Genomic DNA, 12003 nt, shown 5'->3' with positions numbered 1-12003 from the left:
CATAGTATTGAGTAAGTTTTATTTTTGAGGTAGAACTTAATTAGAGTTTCTTAGCTACACTACATTAGATTCTCAATTAAATTTAAATATATATATATATATATATATAATTGTATAAAATTTAATTTTCTATGGAAAAGATAATGCTATTTCTACTTTGTTGATCAATGTAACTATGTGCTTATATTTAATTGGAAGAGTTAAGAAACTACACGTAAAGAACTATACCAAAATTGTGTCCTTTGTGGTTTTCTTGACTCGAGCTATGCTTTGGTATTTTTCTCTTTTTGCGCTTTGTCCCAGAACCCCAAAAAAAAAAAAAAAAAAAAAAAAAAAACTGTGCATTTATGTTATTGGGTTGATTATCAAAACAAAAGAAACAAAACTGAAAATTTAGGATATAATATATGTGAGACCAGAAAAATTTGGGTTCATCCTTCTCTTTGGATAATTGAAGATTATGTTGACATATGCGGGAAGTAAGGTAGTAAAACATAAATTTTGTGAGAATGAGAAGAGAAAGTCACAGAAAGAACAAATTTTTTTGCTGCAGAATTGTTATTGATAAGGAGCGATGGATTACAAATTTGTTTTCTATTTCTTTGATGCAGAGCTGCTGCTCCCGCACAGCGCCAGAGATTTATGTTTTGCTACAAAGCATAGAAATTTCTGTTCCACACACACTTACAGCAGATCATACTTGATGAGAGTATTCTACAGATAATAAATGATACTCATGTTTTGCTAAAGAGTTATGAGCCAGTTTTTCTGCTTCATTGTATGAGTGGACAGGCTTTTAGTACTAAAATAATTTATTCCTTTTTCGTTACATCCTTTGAAGGAATGAACTCAAATTCATGATGTTGGTAGCTTAGTTAGAGGGAAGAAGCTACATATATTTAGTTGGACTGGATATATTTTCTAATTTTTTTTTTAATGGAATTTTATAATAAATGTTATCGGAATCATATACTTGCTGATCAGTTTTATTGAGACAGGTAAAATTTTGATTAGATGATGAGTTACTGGATTGGATGTGGTGAAATCATAATCAGTGTGTATTTGAGTTTGACAACGATGATAAGCTTGATACAGGAGTTTATGTGTATATGCCTCTACTAAGGTGCTCAGTGCTTAATTTGTTTATACACTCGGGGGGAAGGAATTAAAGTAGCCGTTCTGTGTCATTAAAACTTGGGTGTTGGACAGATTATCAAATAAAAACTTTGGTGTCGGACAAGGAATTAATAGAAGACATGAATCACTTTCGTGAGGGAAAAAGTTCTGCATGGGATCCACTTCTTGTGAGAGGGAGGATGCATGTTTCCGAAACATGCAATACCTTCTCTGAGTGAGGATACCTCTTTTGTTTGATTTGACATTGGTGTTGTTCACTTGTACACAATCTATGAGCATGGGTCGGACAAATGTGCTTGACAGTTTCAGTTGTGTTGTACAGTTGCCTGCACTATCTAACTATCATTACATACAATATCCAGTTTATACTTTCGAGGGCCTAAGGCTATCTCCAGCAGATTATTTAAATTTTTGTACTGTTTGGAGAATGAACAATGACTTTTATTCTCTATCTCATTTAAATATTATTTCTTCATTCATTCTTTATTATTTTTTTATCATTATTTATTCTTTCTATATTCATTCCCAATAATTATATTTTTCAATAAAAAATGTTATATTCACAACATTTTTCGAAATACTTTTACAAGAATCAAATCAAAATTTTATGTGAAAATTTGTTACTAGTTCTAATTTGAACTTGCCGTTGAAATTATATTTTTACTCATCAATATTAGCTAATAACAATATGTTACTTAAAATTTATTGTAAAAATATTGTGGTAGAGTTTCTAGATTGTCATTTCTTTTTCTTTATATTATTTTTCCTCTCTTTCTTTCTATCATCCATACATTCCTTTTTTTTTCTCTTGATTTTTCTCCACCACACACGTTTACCCATATATCTCCACCCACTTCTTTTCTTTTTCTCTACTTTCCAGTTTCAACTTGATTCCAGTCTCCAAAACCTCCCTCTCTCTTTCTTTCTCCAGCTTTCCTTTTATTTTATTTTTTAATTTTTTTTCTACTTGGTTCCAAAATATCTATCCAGCTCTATGGTAAGAAACGGAGAAAGAGGTAGAGAGAGAAAGAACAGATGGGTTTGATGGCTCCGCTCCGCCGTGCCTTCCGCTCTGCCGCCGCTGCTCATCTTCTTCTCCAACGTAGCCCAGATGGTAGATGGCTTGTGTCTTTTTTTCTTTTTCCTTTTTTTTTCTTTTTTTATTTTGCTTTTATTGCAATGGTTTGATTAATTTTAAGATTATGTTTTTGAGTTTGTTTTTTGATAATGCCTGAGTTTAGAGAGGTTTGAGAGAAAGGATTGTTGTGATTTTAGCCGTTGTGAATTTTTGTAGCGTTGGTGAGAGCGAAGAGAAAGAATTTTTTTTTTTTATTGAGTTGCATGATTTGTTTAATCAGAAAAATTCATTTAGAGTTGCTATAGTGTTCTCTAAAATAAGAGAACTACTGTAGTAACTTCAATTTTTTTTTTGGAGAATTTGTGCGTTTAGAGAAGCTGTTGGAGCGTGACCAGTAGCATTTGATGCTCCAAAAATAGAGATACATTGACTGTTGGAGATGCTCTTAGGCTTCGTGTATTTTGGGATGTAAGACGAAAATTTTGAAATTGACATTTTATTATTTAAATAATTAAATAATATTTATTTAACTTATGATATTATATTTATTTATTATAATATTTTTCTTTTTTGAGATATAAAATGAATAATTAAGTTTTTGATGTGATAAATGATAAAGAGATCCTTTAGATGTTACTGTTAACAGATGGGATTCCTATCCAGAGTAGAACTAGAAACAATATCTGATTTTGCATAAAGACCATGCAATAGGGAGAAACTTAAAAGGTCAAAAAAAAAAAAAAAAAAAAAAAAAAAAAAAAAAAAATATTACTCTGCCAACATATAACTGAAAACATAATTTTAAATCACATTTTCAAGCATTAAAATATGAACTAAGATCACGAATTTAGTTGTTTTGGACAGAGCGTAAATGCACATAATGTGTGCAACAAACATTATCCTTTTGCTTTAGAGGAATGATATGTCTACAACATTTTTACAACAAATCCTAAGTGGCAGGTTGTTACTGGTTGTTATTGTTGGGGCAAAAAAGTAATCTTAGTGTTAGTTTCAAATTTGAACCAATAACAACTAACCACATGTGATTTGTTGTAAAATTGTTGTAGACGTAACATCTCTCTTTGCTTTAAGGCTCATTTGGATTGAGAGAGAAATGAGCGATAGTGGATAAAAATAAAGTAGAATTAGTTAAAAATAGACTAATTTTGATCAAATTTACTCTACCTTTCCTTCCTCCCCTTCAATCTAAGCCAACTATTAGTCCGGTACCTAACGAGTAAAAGATTGAGAAGTCTTTAACAAAAAAAGAAAAAGAAAAAACAAATTGAGAGGTCAAAGACTAAATAAAAAGTACTGAATAGAGTAGGAGTATTAATTGAGTGGATGACATTACTTTCTCGGCTCCTAAAAGACTGCGCATATAGCTATATAAAAAATAAATTAATTAAAAAAAGAAAGATGGTGAAGAATGAAATAAACTTTACTCTTTCATTCACCCAACAAGAGCAACAGTAAAAGGGTGAATCTTTGCAATGGTAGAAACAACCAAAAAAACAAAACAAAAAACAAAAACAAAAAAGAAAGAAAGGGAGAGTAAATAAAAATCACCTTGAAATGAAGATGAAAGGAGAGCAATCAACACACCACCGATTGATGAGCAATTACAAAGAAAGCTAAACAAAGAATCAAGATGGAGAGCAGGTGAACATAGAGCATATGGAGTTTGATTCCTTCAAGAATCAATATGGAAATGTGTTTTTTAGTTTTTGCCTCTTATTTCTGGAGAAAGTCTCTCTCTCTCTCTCTCAAAATTAGGATTAGGTATTGAACTTTGGATTTCATTAATGAGCTTGTCTACAAAATTCTTAATTCTGTTTTTAATTTTGATATACTCTTCTTCACATTCTATGCTTGGGAGAGTGAAAATTTTTACAATTTCAATTCACGGCATATAGACTGAAATTTTTGAAAATTTATGACAACGCACAACATTCAAAGATAGAATTATTTATTTTTTTGGAAAAAATATTGATTAATATTTTTGTGACAATGCATTTTTCTAGGGTCCATTTCTTTTTCCAAGCGAGAGGACCTTAATTATATTCTCTTGGTTAATAGATCCCTTCTTCCATTAAATAGCCTTAAGCCCAAGGCAATTGTCTAAGTTGCCTAGTGGGTTGAGTCAGATTGCTGCTGTGGGTAAGCATTGAAGTAACCCACTTGAGAAGTAGGTGGTAATATAATGGGTTGGATTGGAATCATTACACCTCTAGGGTTTTTTTTTTTTTTTTTTTTTTTTTTTTTTTTTTTTTTTTGTGGAGTTGTTTGGGTTGGGTTGGGTTAGGAAACCTAGAAAATCTTATTCAAACATTATGGGCGGACATAATCTGATCCTTGTGGGGCTCTCCATGGATTACCACTATAATGTCTCACGCAACCTACTTATAAATGTACTATAGGGAATAAACACTCTACAATGGGAAACTCAAACAGTTGATTTCATTGTCCACCTATATTTNGCTACAGGAGGTGAAGAAGACTCTTGTGGAGAAGGATGCCACACTAAAAGGCTATGTGGCAGCTGATGATGCTAAAATTTAGGAGGCTTACTACCAAAGTCAGTATGACTGTATTGCCACTGTGAAGCTTGAGGTGCAACAGAACCTGCAAGTCCACTTCTCCAAAGGATGGACTACAGTCTTAGATAAGATGCAAATGGAGGCTTCATCTTCTTTGAGGCAAGAGAGCAACATTCCAATCCCCCAGGCGCTTGTCATCATTCTAATCCCTAAGATTCAAGCCATCATTAATGAAGAATCCCCCGTTCATGAGGTTGGAAGGGCTGGTCCCGTTGCCTTGTCAGGAGGAGAGGTGACCAATTCTGTTGCTGTGTCCACCTCCGAGGAGCCACCCCGCGCTTAATTTCCTTCTTTTTATGTTGCTTTTAGAACATTTCTTTAGTTTGTCCGGTTTTAGGGGCTTTTGCTTTGTATTTAATTTCCTTAAGTACTTTGAACTTTTATGCATAAAAATATTTCTAAGTCTTTATACATATCCATCCTTCATACTTATATTTCCCGAGCTATTTGGAAGTTTGCTAATTACCTTCCATAGTTTCTCCCATAGGAGATACGTCATTTGCTTTTCGGGATTCAGATAAACAACTTGCTTTCTAACTCTTAGTGACAACTAAAATAAGAAGAAGTTAGGTTAGTCACTTACCTGTGATATTTACAGAGATCTTTTCTCATAAAGTTTATCTCCCTTGCATTGCTAGGTTTTACCTTTGCTTTCCATTAATGCCCAAGTAATTAGGTAAAACAGCAAACTCAATTTAAACCCTATCCCTAGAAAAGATTGAGTTCAGTGCCACATGCTTCGTTTCTTCCTTTGCGTCAATTCTTAATTTTGTCTTCCATTTGTGACCTTAAAGTCAACCCAAGAAAGCTCAATTTAAGGCCTACCCGGGGCAAATACAAGGTCTAGTACCGCAGGGTTCATTTTCCTTGTGCGGAATTTTACTTTTGTTCCCTGTTAGTGACTCTGAAGTTAAGCTAAGATAGGAAACTCAGTTTAAAACCTACCAGAGACAAAGACAAGGTCTAGTACCACGAGATTTATTTCTTTTTTGTGAAGTTTCAATTTTATTTTATGTTAGTGACTTTGAAGTTAGACTAAGACAGAAAACTCAGCTTAAAACCTACTCGAGGCAAAGACAGGGTCTAGTACCGCGGGGTTTATTTCCTTTTTGTGATTTCAGCATTCTGAGTCGGGTCCTCACAAGATTTATAGCTGCTTTTTAAATTGAGATAAAATAGAAGTGTAAGTAATGCATATTTTCTATATAATAATCAAAAGTAATACTTCTTCAAATTAAACACATTCTGTGGTCTTGCTAGAGGTCTTTCATCTAAATCATCTAGCCGATAGGCCCCAACCTCAGCAATAGATGTGACCCTATAAGGCCCCTCACAAGTTGGGCCTAGCTTTCCCATAGCATGATCTCGGGTATTTCCCAAAACTTTTCTCAGCACCAAATCTCCAGGAATAAACTCCCTACTCTTGATACCCTTGTTGTATCCTCGGTTGATCCTCTGCTGATAATTAGCCAATCTTACCAGAGCAACATCGTGGCTTTCTTCTATTAGGTCCATATGTTTGCAAAGTAGTTGATCATTCTTCTTCACTTCAAACATGTTAGTTTGAGAAGTAGGCAGCCCTGTTTCGACGGGTATTATGGCTTCTGCACTGTATGTCATTGAGAAAGGAGTTTCTCTAGTGGAATGTCGTGGAGTAGTTTGGTATGCCCATAGCATACTTGGAAGCTCTTCCGCCCATCATCCCTTCAAATCGTCTAGCCTTTTCTTTAAACAATTCACAATAGACTTATTGGTCTCTTTAGCATGTCCATTGCTTTAAGGATAAGACGGGATAGAACACTTGTTAGTAATTCCTAATTCCGAGCAATACCACCGAAAAACCTTATTATCAAATTGCAGTCCATTTTCTGATATAAGAACTTTCGGCAAACTACGTCATGATATTTTTCCATACGAACCTCTTAACATTTGTATCTTAGATATTGGCTAGAGGCTCGGCCTCCACTCACTTGGTGAAATAATCTATCCCCATTGGGAGCCATCTTTTACTGCTTGTCGCCTTTGGAAAAGGTTTGACTATATCTAGCCCCCATTGGGCAAATGGTCATAGGCTGGATATAGGATTGAGAATACCCTCGGGTTGATGGATGCTAGGAGCAAATCTTTGACATTGAACGCATTTTTTGGAGAACTCCAGTGCTTGTTTCTACATACTCAACCACCAATACCCCTGAGTGAGGGCTTGGTGCACCAACGACTTGCCTCCCATATGACTTCCACATATTCATTCATGTAATTCTTCTAGAAGTACTTCAACTACCTTGGGATGCACACATAGCAAATAGGGCCTTGAATATGACCTTTTGTACAGTTTCCCTTCTTTAGACACCCAATACCGCAGAGACCTACATTTGATCCACTCAGCATCTTTCCTATCCTCGGGTAGAATCCCATTTCAGATGTAGGCTACAAGAGGATCCATCCAGCTCATGGATGGATGTATACTTAAGATGAAGTCCCTAATTTGAAGGAGTAATGCTAGAAAAAGGTAAGAGCTCAATTGATACAATCCTTGGAAGAGGATCTACCAATAAGGAAGCTAAAGTAGCTAGAGAGTCGTCATGATTGTTATTGCCCTTAGAGATTTGTAAGAGCTCCACCTTCTTAAATTGATGCTTTAGTATCCCGACCTCTATTATGTAGCTCATCATTCTTTGATCCTTAGCTTCAAACTCACCAGAAATCTGACTAACAACTAGTCGAGAATCACAGTGTAGCTGTACTTTGTTTGCCTCCACTTGTCTAGACATCCTAAGCCCCGCAGGACAGTTTCGTACTCTGTTTCATTATTTGACTTTGGGAAGCCCAATCTAAATGACTTCTTCATTTCGATTCCTTCTGGAGAGATCAATATGATACCTATTCTTGTTCCTCGGCAGTTCGACGCCCCATCCACATACACTTGCCATATTCTTTCTCGAGGTTATACTATCTTGCTTCCCTCCACTTGCAAAATTTTAGGATGCCCGAGAGTGAATTCTGCAACGAAATCTGCTAAGAATTAACCTTTGATGGAGGTTCGGGGCTTATACTAAATATCAAAAGCTCCTAAAGAGGCCCCCCACTTGGCTATCCTCCCAAGTGAAGTCTGATCTCCTAAGTAACGCTTGCAAAGGATGCTTGATCAACACAACTACTCTATAAGCTTGAAAGTAGTGGGGCAACTTCCGTACAACATGGATTATTGCTAGCACAGCTTTCTCCAAGGGTAGGTAATGCGTTTCAGCTTCCACAAGGTTCTTATTGATATAAAAGATTGGCTTTTGAGCTCCTTGATCCAGCCTCAACAAGACCACACTTACCGCATGATCGGTCACAACTAGATATATATATATATATATAGTGTTTATCCGGGTACCGGACTTGACAAAACGGGAGCCCGAGACAAGTATAATTTAAGCTCATCGAATGCTTGCTAGCACTCAGCCATCCATTGAAAGTCTTTCTATTTCTTCAGCAGTTGGAAAAAAGGTCGACACTTATCCACGGACCGTGAAATGAAACAATTAAGAGCCGCAATCATCCTGGTAAGTCGTTGGACCTCCTTAGGGATCCTTGGAGAATTCAAATTTTGCAAGGCTATAATCTGATTCGGATTAACTTCAATACCTCGATGAGTTACCAGATACCTCATAAACTTTCCCTAGCTGACCCCAGAGGCACACTTAGAGGCATTCAATTTTAAATGGTGCTTCCGTAATGTCTCAAAAGTTTCTGCAAGAACAGTGAGGTGATACTCCACGGCCTTACTCTTTACTACCATTTCATCTATATAGGCCTCCATATTTCTACCCAATTGCTCTTTGAACATCTTAGTAACCATTCTTTGATAGGTGGACCTTGCATTTTTCAACCCGAATGGCATGACTTTGTAATGAAAATTAACTATAGGGGAAATGAAAGAGGTTTTCTCTTGGTCCTCGGCGGTCAAAGCTATTTGATGGTACCCTTGGAAAGCATCAAGAATACTCATCTTGGGGTGCCCAAAAGTTGCATCAATAAGCTGGTCTATCTTAGGCACTGGAAAATGATCTTTTGGACATGCCTTGTTTAGATCCGTGAAGTATACACATACTCGCCACTTTCCATTATTCTTTTTTACTACTACCGTATTAGCTAACCACTCGAGATAATAGACCTCCTTAATTGCCCCAACTTCTTTAAGTTATCTATCTCTTCCTTCACCATCCCAACGTGTATATCTGAGGATCTACAAGGTCTCTGCTTTTTGTAGACATTGGGAGTCAACGTTAAGCCGATGACAAATAAATTCTAGATTTACTCTGGGTGCTTCATACGGACTCCACGCAAATACATCTAGATTGCTACTAAAAGCAAAATTAACTCTACTTTCTCTAAGATAGGGAGGCTAGCTCCTATCTAGAAGTACTTATCCCCGAGGTCGATGTATATTTTCTCTAATCGCTCACAGGTGTCCTCGGGTGGAGACTGTAGCTGCTACAAGGGATTTGTTAGTTCAGACTATCTTTCTTGCCTATGCCCCACGGAGGCTATCTTGCATCTCCGTGCCATACTTTAATTTTTGTGTACTTTTGCAATGCCTCACTCGGTCATGAATTTTACCTTTTGATGCAAAGATGAAGTACTGCACCCATGGAATGGATTAAAGGGCGTCCAAGGATTGCTGTATAAGGGGAATACGAGTGTACTACTATAAAGTTGACCATCTCCTTTCTTCCTTCCACCTTCACGGGAAGAGTTACCTATCCAGCCAACGTAATAACACTTCCATCAAAGGCTACCAAGGGACTATCATACTCTGTCAAATCCTTGGGGGTAAGTCCTAACCTTTCATATAGGTCAAGGTACATTATCTCTGCCCCGCTTCCTTGATCTATCATAACTCTTCTAACATCAAAACCCCCAATCTACAGTGTTACTATTAGTGTATCATTATGGGGCTAAACAATATCCCTGAGGTCTCTTCTCGTAAAGTCAATGCTTTTGTCTTCCTAATGGCCCTTTTTGGGCACGAGAACTTCTAGTTTTGAGTCATAAGCTGAGTTTACGGCCAATACCCTAGGTGGGGTTTTCATAGTCTCAACTCGCTTCCTAGTCGTACGTATTACCCCTATGAGCCCCCAAGCAAGGGTCGAAGTCCTTAGGGTGGTAGCCCCTTTCAAGTTTTGTGGGCGAGAGTCTTCCCGTACCAAGAATTGCCCAAGTAACCTGCCTTCTGGAGCTGGCACAAGTGGTCTTTTAGGGTTCAGAAATCCTCTTTTATGTGCCCCTAGGTCTGGATGATATGAACAGTAAAGGCTTTGGTTTCTTCTCGTAACATCCCTACTCATCTTGTTCGGCTAGTGAAAGTATGGCTCGTTCTTATTTTTTCCATAATTTGGTATACATGCTCTTTGTACAATGAACTAACCATTTCTGACCTCGACTTCCGAGCTTGAAGGAAAAAGTCCATTCGAGGTTGGGGAGCTTGATCTGTCTTAACCTCTTTCTTTTCCGTGACAGGTACTTCAGGTTTAGCCTTATCTTGCAACTAGTTATCTTCCAATCTCTTATACTCCTCTACCCGCTCCATTAATTTGTTCATATCCATAACTGGCTTCAAGGCTAGCGAAGCCCTCAAGTCAAAATCAATAAGGAGCCCCACCTTAAAGGTACTAGCCGCAATTCCTCCATTATCTTCCTCGATCTCATTGTATAATTCCCAGTAGCAATCTAAATAGGCTACAAAGGTTTCCCCCTGCTTCATTGCCATTGTAAAGAGTGAGGCAAAAGGCTTCAGGATTCTATTGCATGTCACAAATCTTGCCCTGAAGGCTTTAATTAGCTCGTCATATCCTTGAACAGACCCTTTTTCCAACCCACCAAACCATCTCATAGCTATTGGCCCCAAGCTAGAAAGGAATATCTTACACATCAGGGCTTCGTTTTAGAGTATATGGCTATGCTTGGTGTAATGATTGACATGTTCCACGAGATCCATTTTGCCATCATAAATTATGAAAGTTGGCCTTATAAACCTATGCGGTAGATTTGTTTTCTCAATCCCTTTTGAGAACGAGGACTGAGATATTTGATGCAAAGCCTTACCCATGGCATCACCACTGGAAACTTGTGGCATTGTAGGAACTCAGGAGTGAGGGATCATCAAGCGCTAAGGAATTGACCCTTTAAGCTTCTACCTATCTTGCTCTTCCCTTCTGTTCTTGTGATAAGGTGGAGAGATTGTCCTCTCCTTATAGGGAGCCTACCTTCGTTCCCCATGGGGATGGGTGGTCTCTTGCCTCTCTTCCTATTCCTATCATCCACCATGCGCTAATCTCCTTGGAGTGACTAAGAGCTGGACTTGGTCCTCTTCGATGATGAAGCTCCTTGTTTTTATGGCAAAGCAACTCTTTGTCCCTCTTCGCCTCCCTCTGTAGCAAAGCCACTTGCTCCCTTAACCTTTCCACTTTCCCCTCCCTATTAGAGTAGGACGGACCTTCTATATTGGTAGCAAACTTGTCTTCTTGCAGAGGCAGGCTAGGTTGTTGTTAGGCCTCCTTGTAAACTTCAGATCTCACACGTTGATCCAAATGGATAGATTCTTCTGAAACGCTTGGTCGTTCCAGGTAAGTGGGACCACTTCGAGACTGATTCACCATAGTTTAAAAAAAAAAAAAAAAAAAAAAAAAAAAACAACAACAACAACAACAACAATAACAACAAATCAACTCTGGGCCTTTTGCTTAGTAAAGTTTTCCCACAAATGGCGCCAATTATGGGCGGACATAATCTGATCCTGGGGCTCTCCATGGATTACCACTATAATGTCTCACGCAACTACTAAATGTACTATAGGGAATAAACACTCTACAATGGAAACTCAAACAATTGATTTCATTGTCCACCTATATTTTACTATTGCTAAGTGTTAAAAGGAAACTCTCTTGTTCCTGGGTTACACGCACTTTTTCTCTCTCTGTTTCTCTTTTAACTTTCCCTCCTTATTCTTCTCCCCAAAAAAGCTCCCCTTCCATTTGCCCTCTCCCCCTCTTTATAGTTACATTCCTTGTTCTTATCTAATAGCTATCTTGTTGCAGCCAAATTCTTAGGGATATTTTCCTTTACTTTATCAGTTTTCTCCCTCTCTTATCCTAAAACTCTACTTTTTTTTGGGAGGGGGGGGGGGGGGGGTTTGTACTGTTC

Source organism: Quercus suber, unplaced genomic scaffold (genome assembly GCF_002906115.3).
Source record: "Quercus suber isolate HL8 unplaced genomic scaffold, Cork oak 2.0 scaffold_27, whole genome shotgun sequence".
NCBI lineage: Eukaryota > Viridiplantae > Streptophyta > Magnoliopsida > Fagales > Fagaceae > Quercus > Quercus suber.
The sequence above is the reverse complement of the archived record's forward strand: the minus strand, read 5'-3'. Positions refer to the sequence as shown.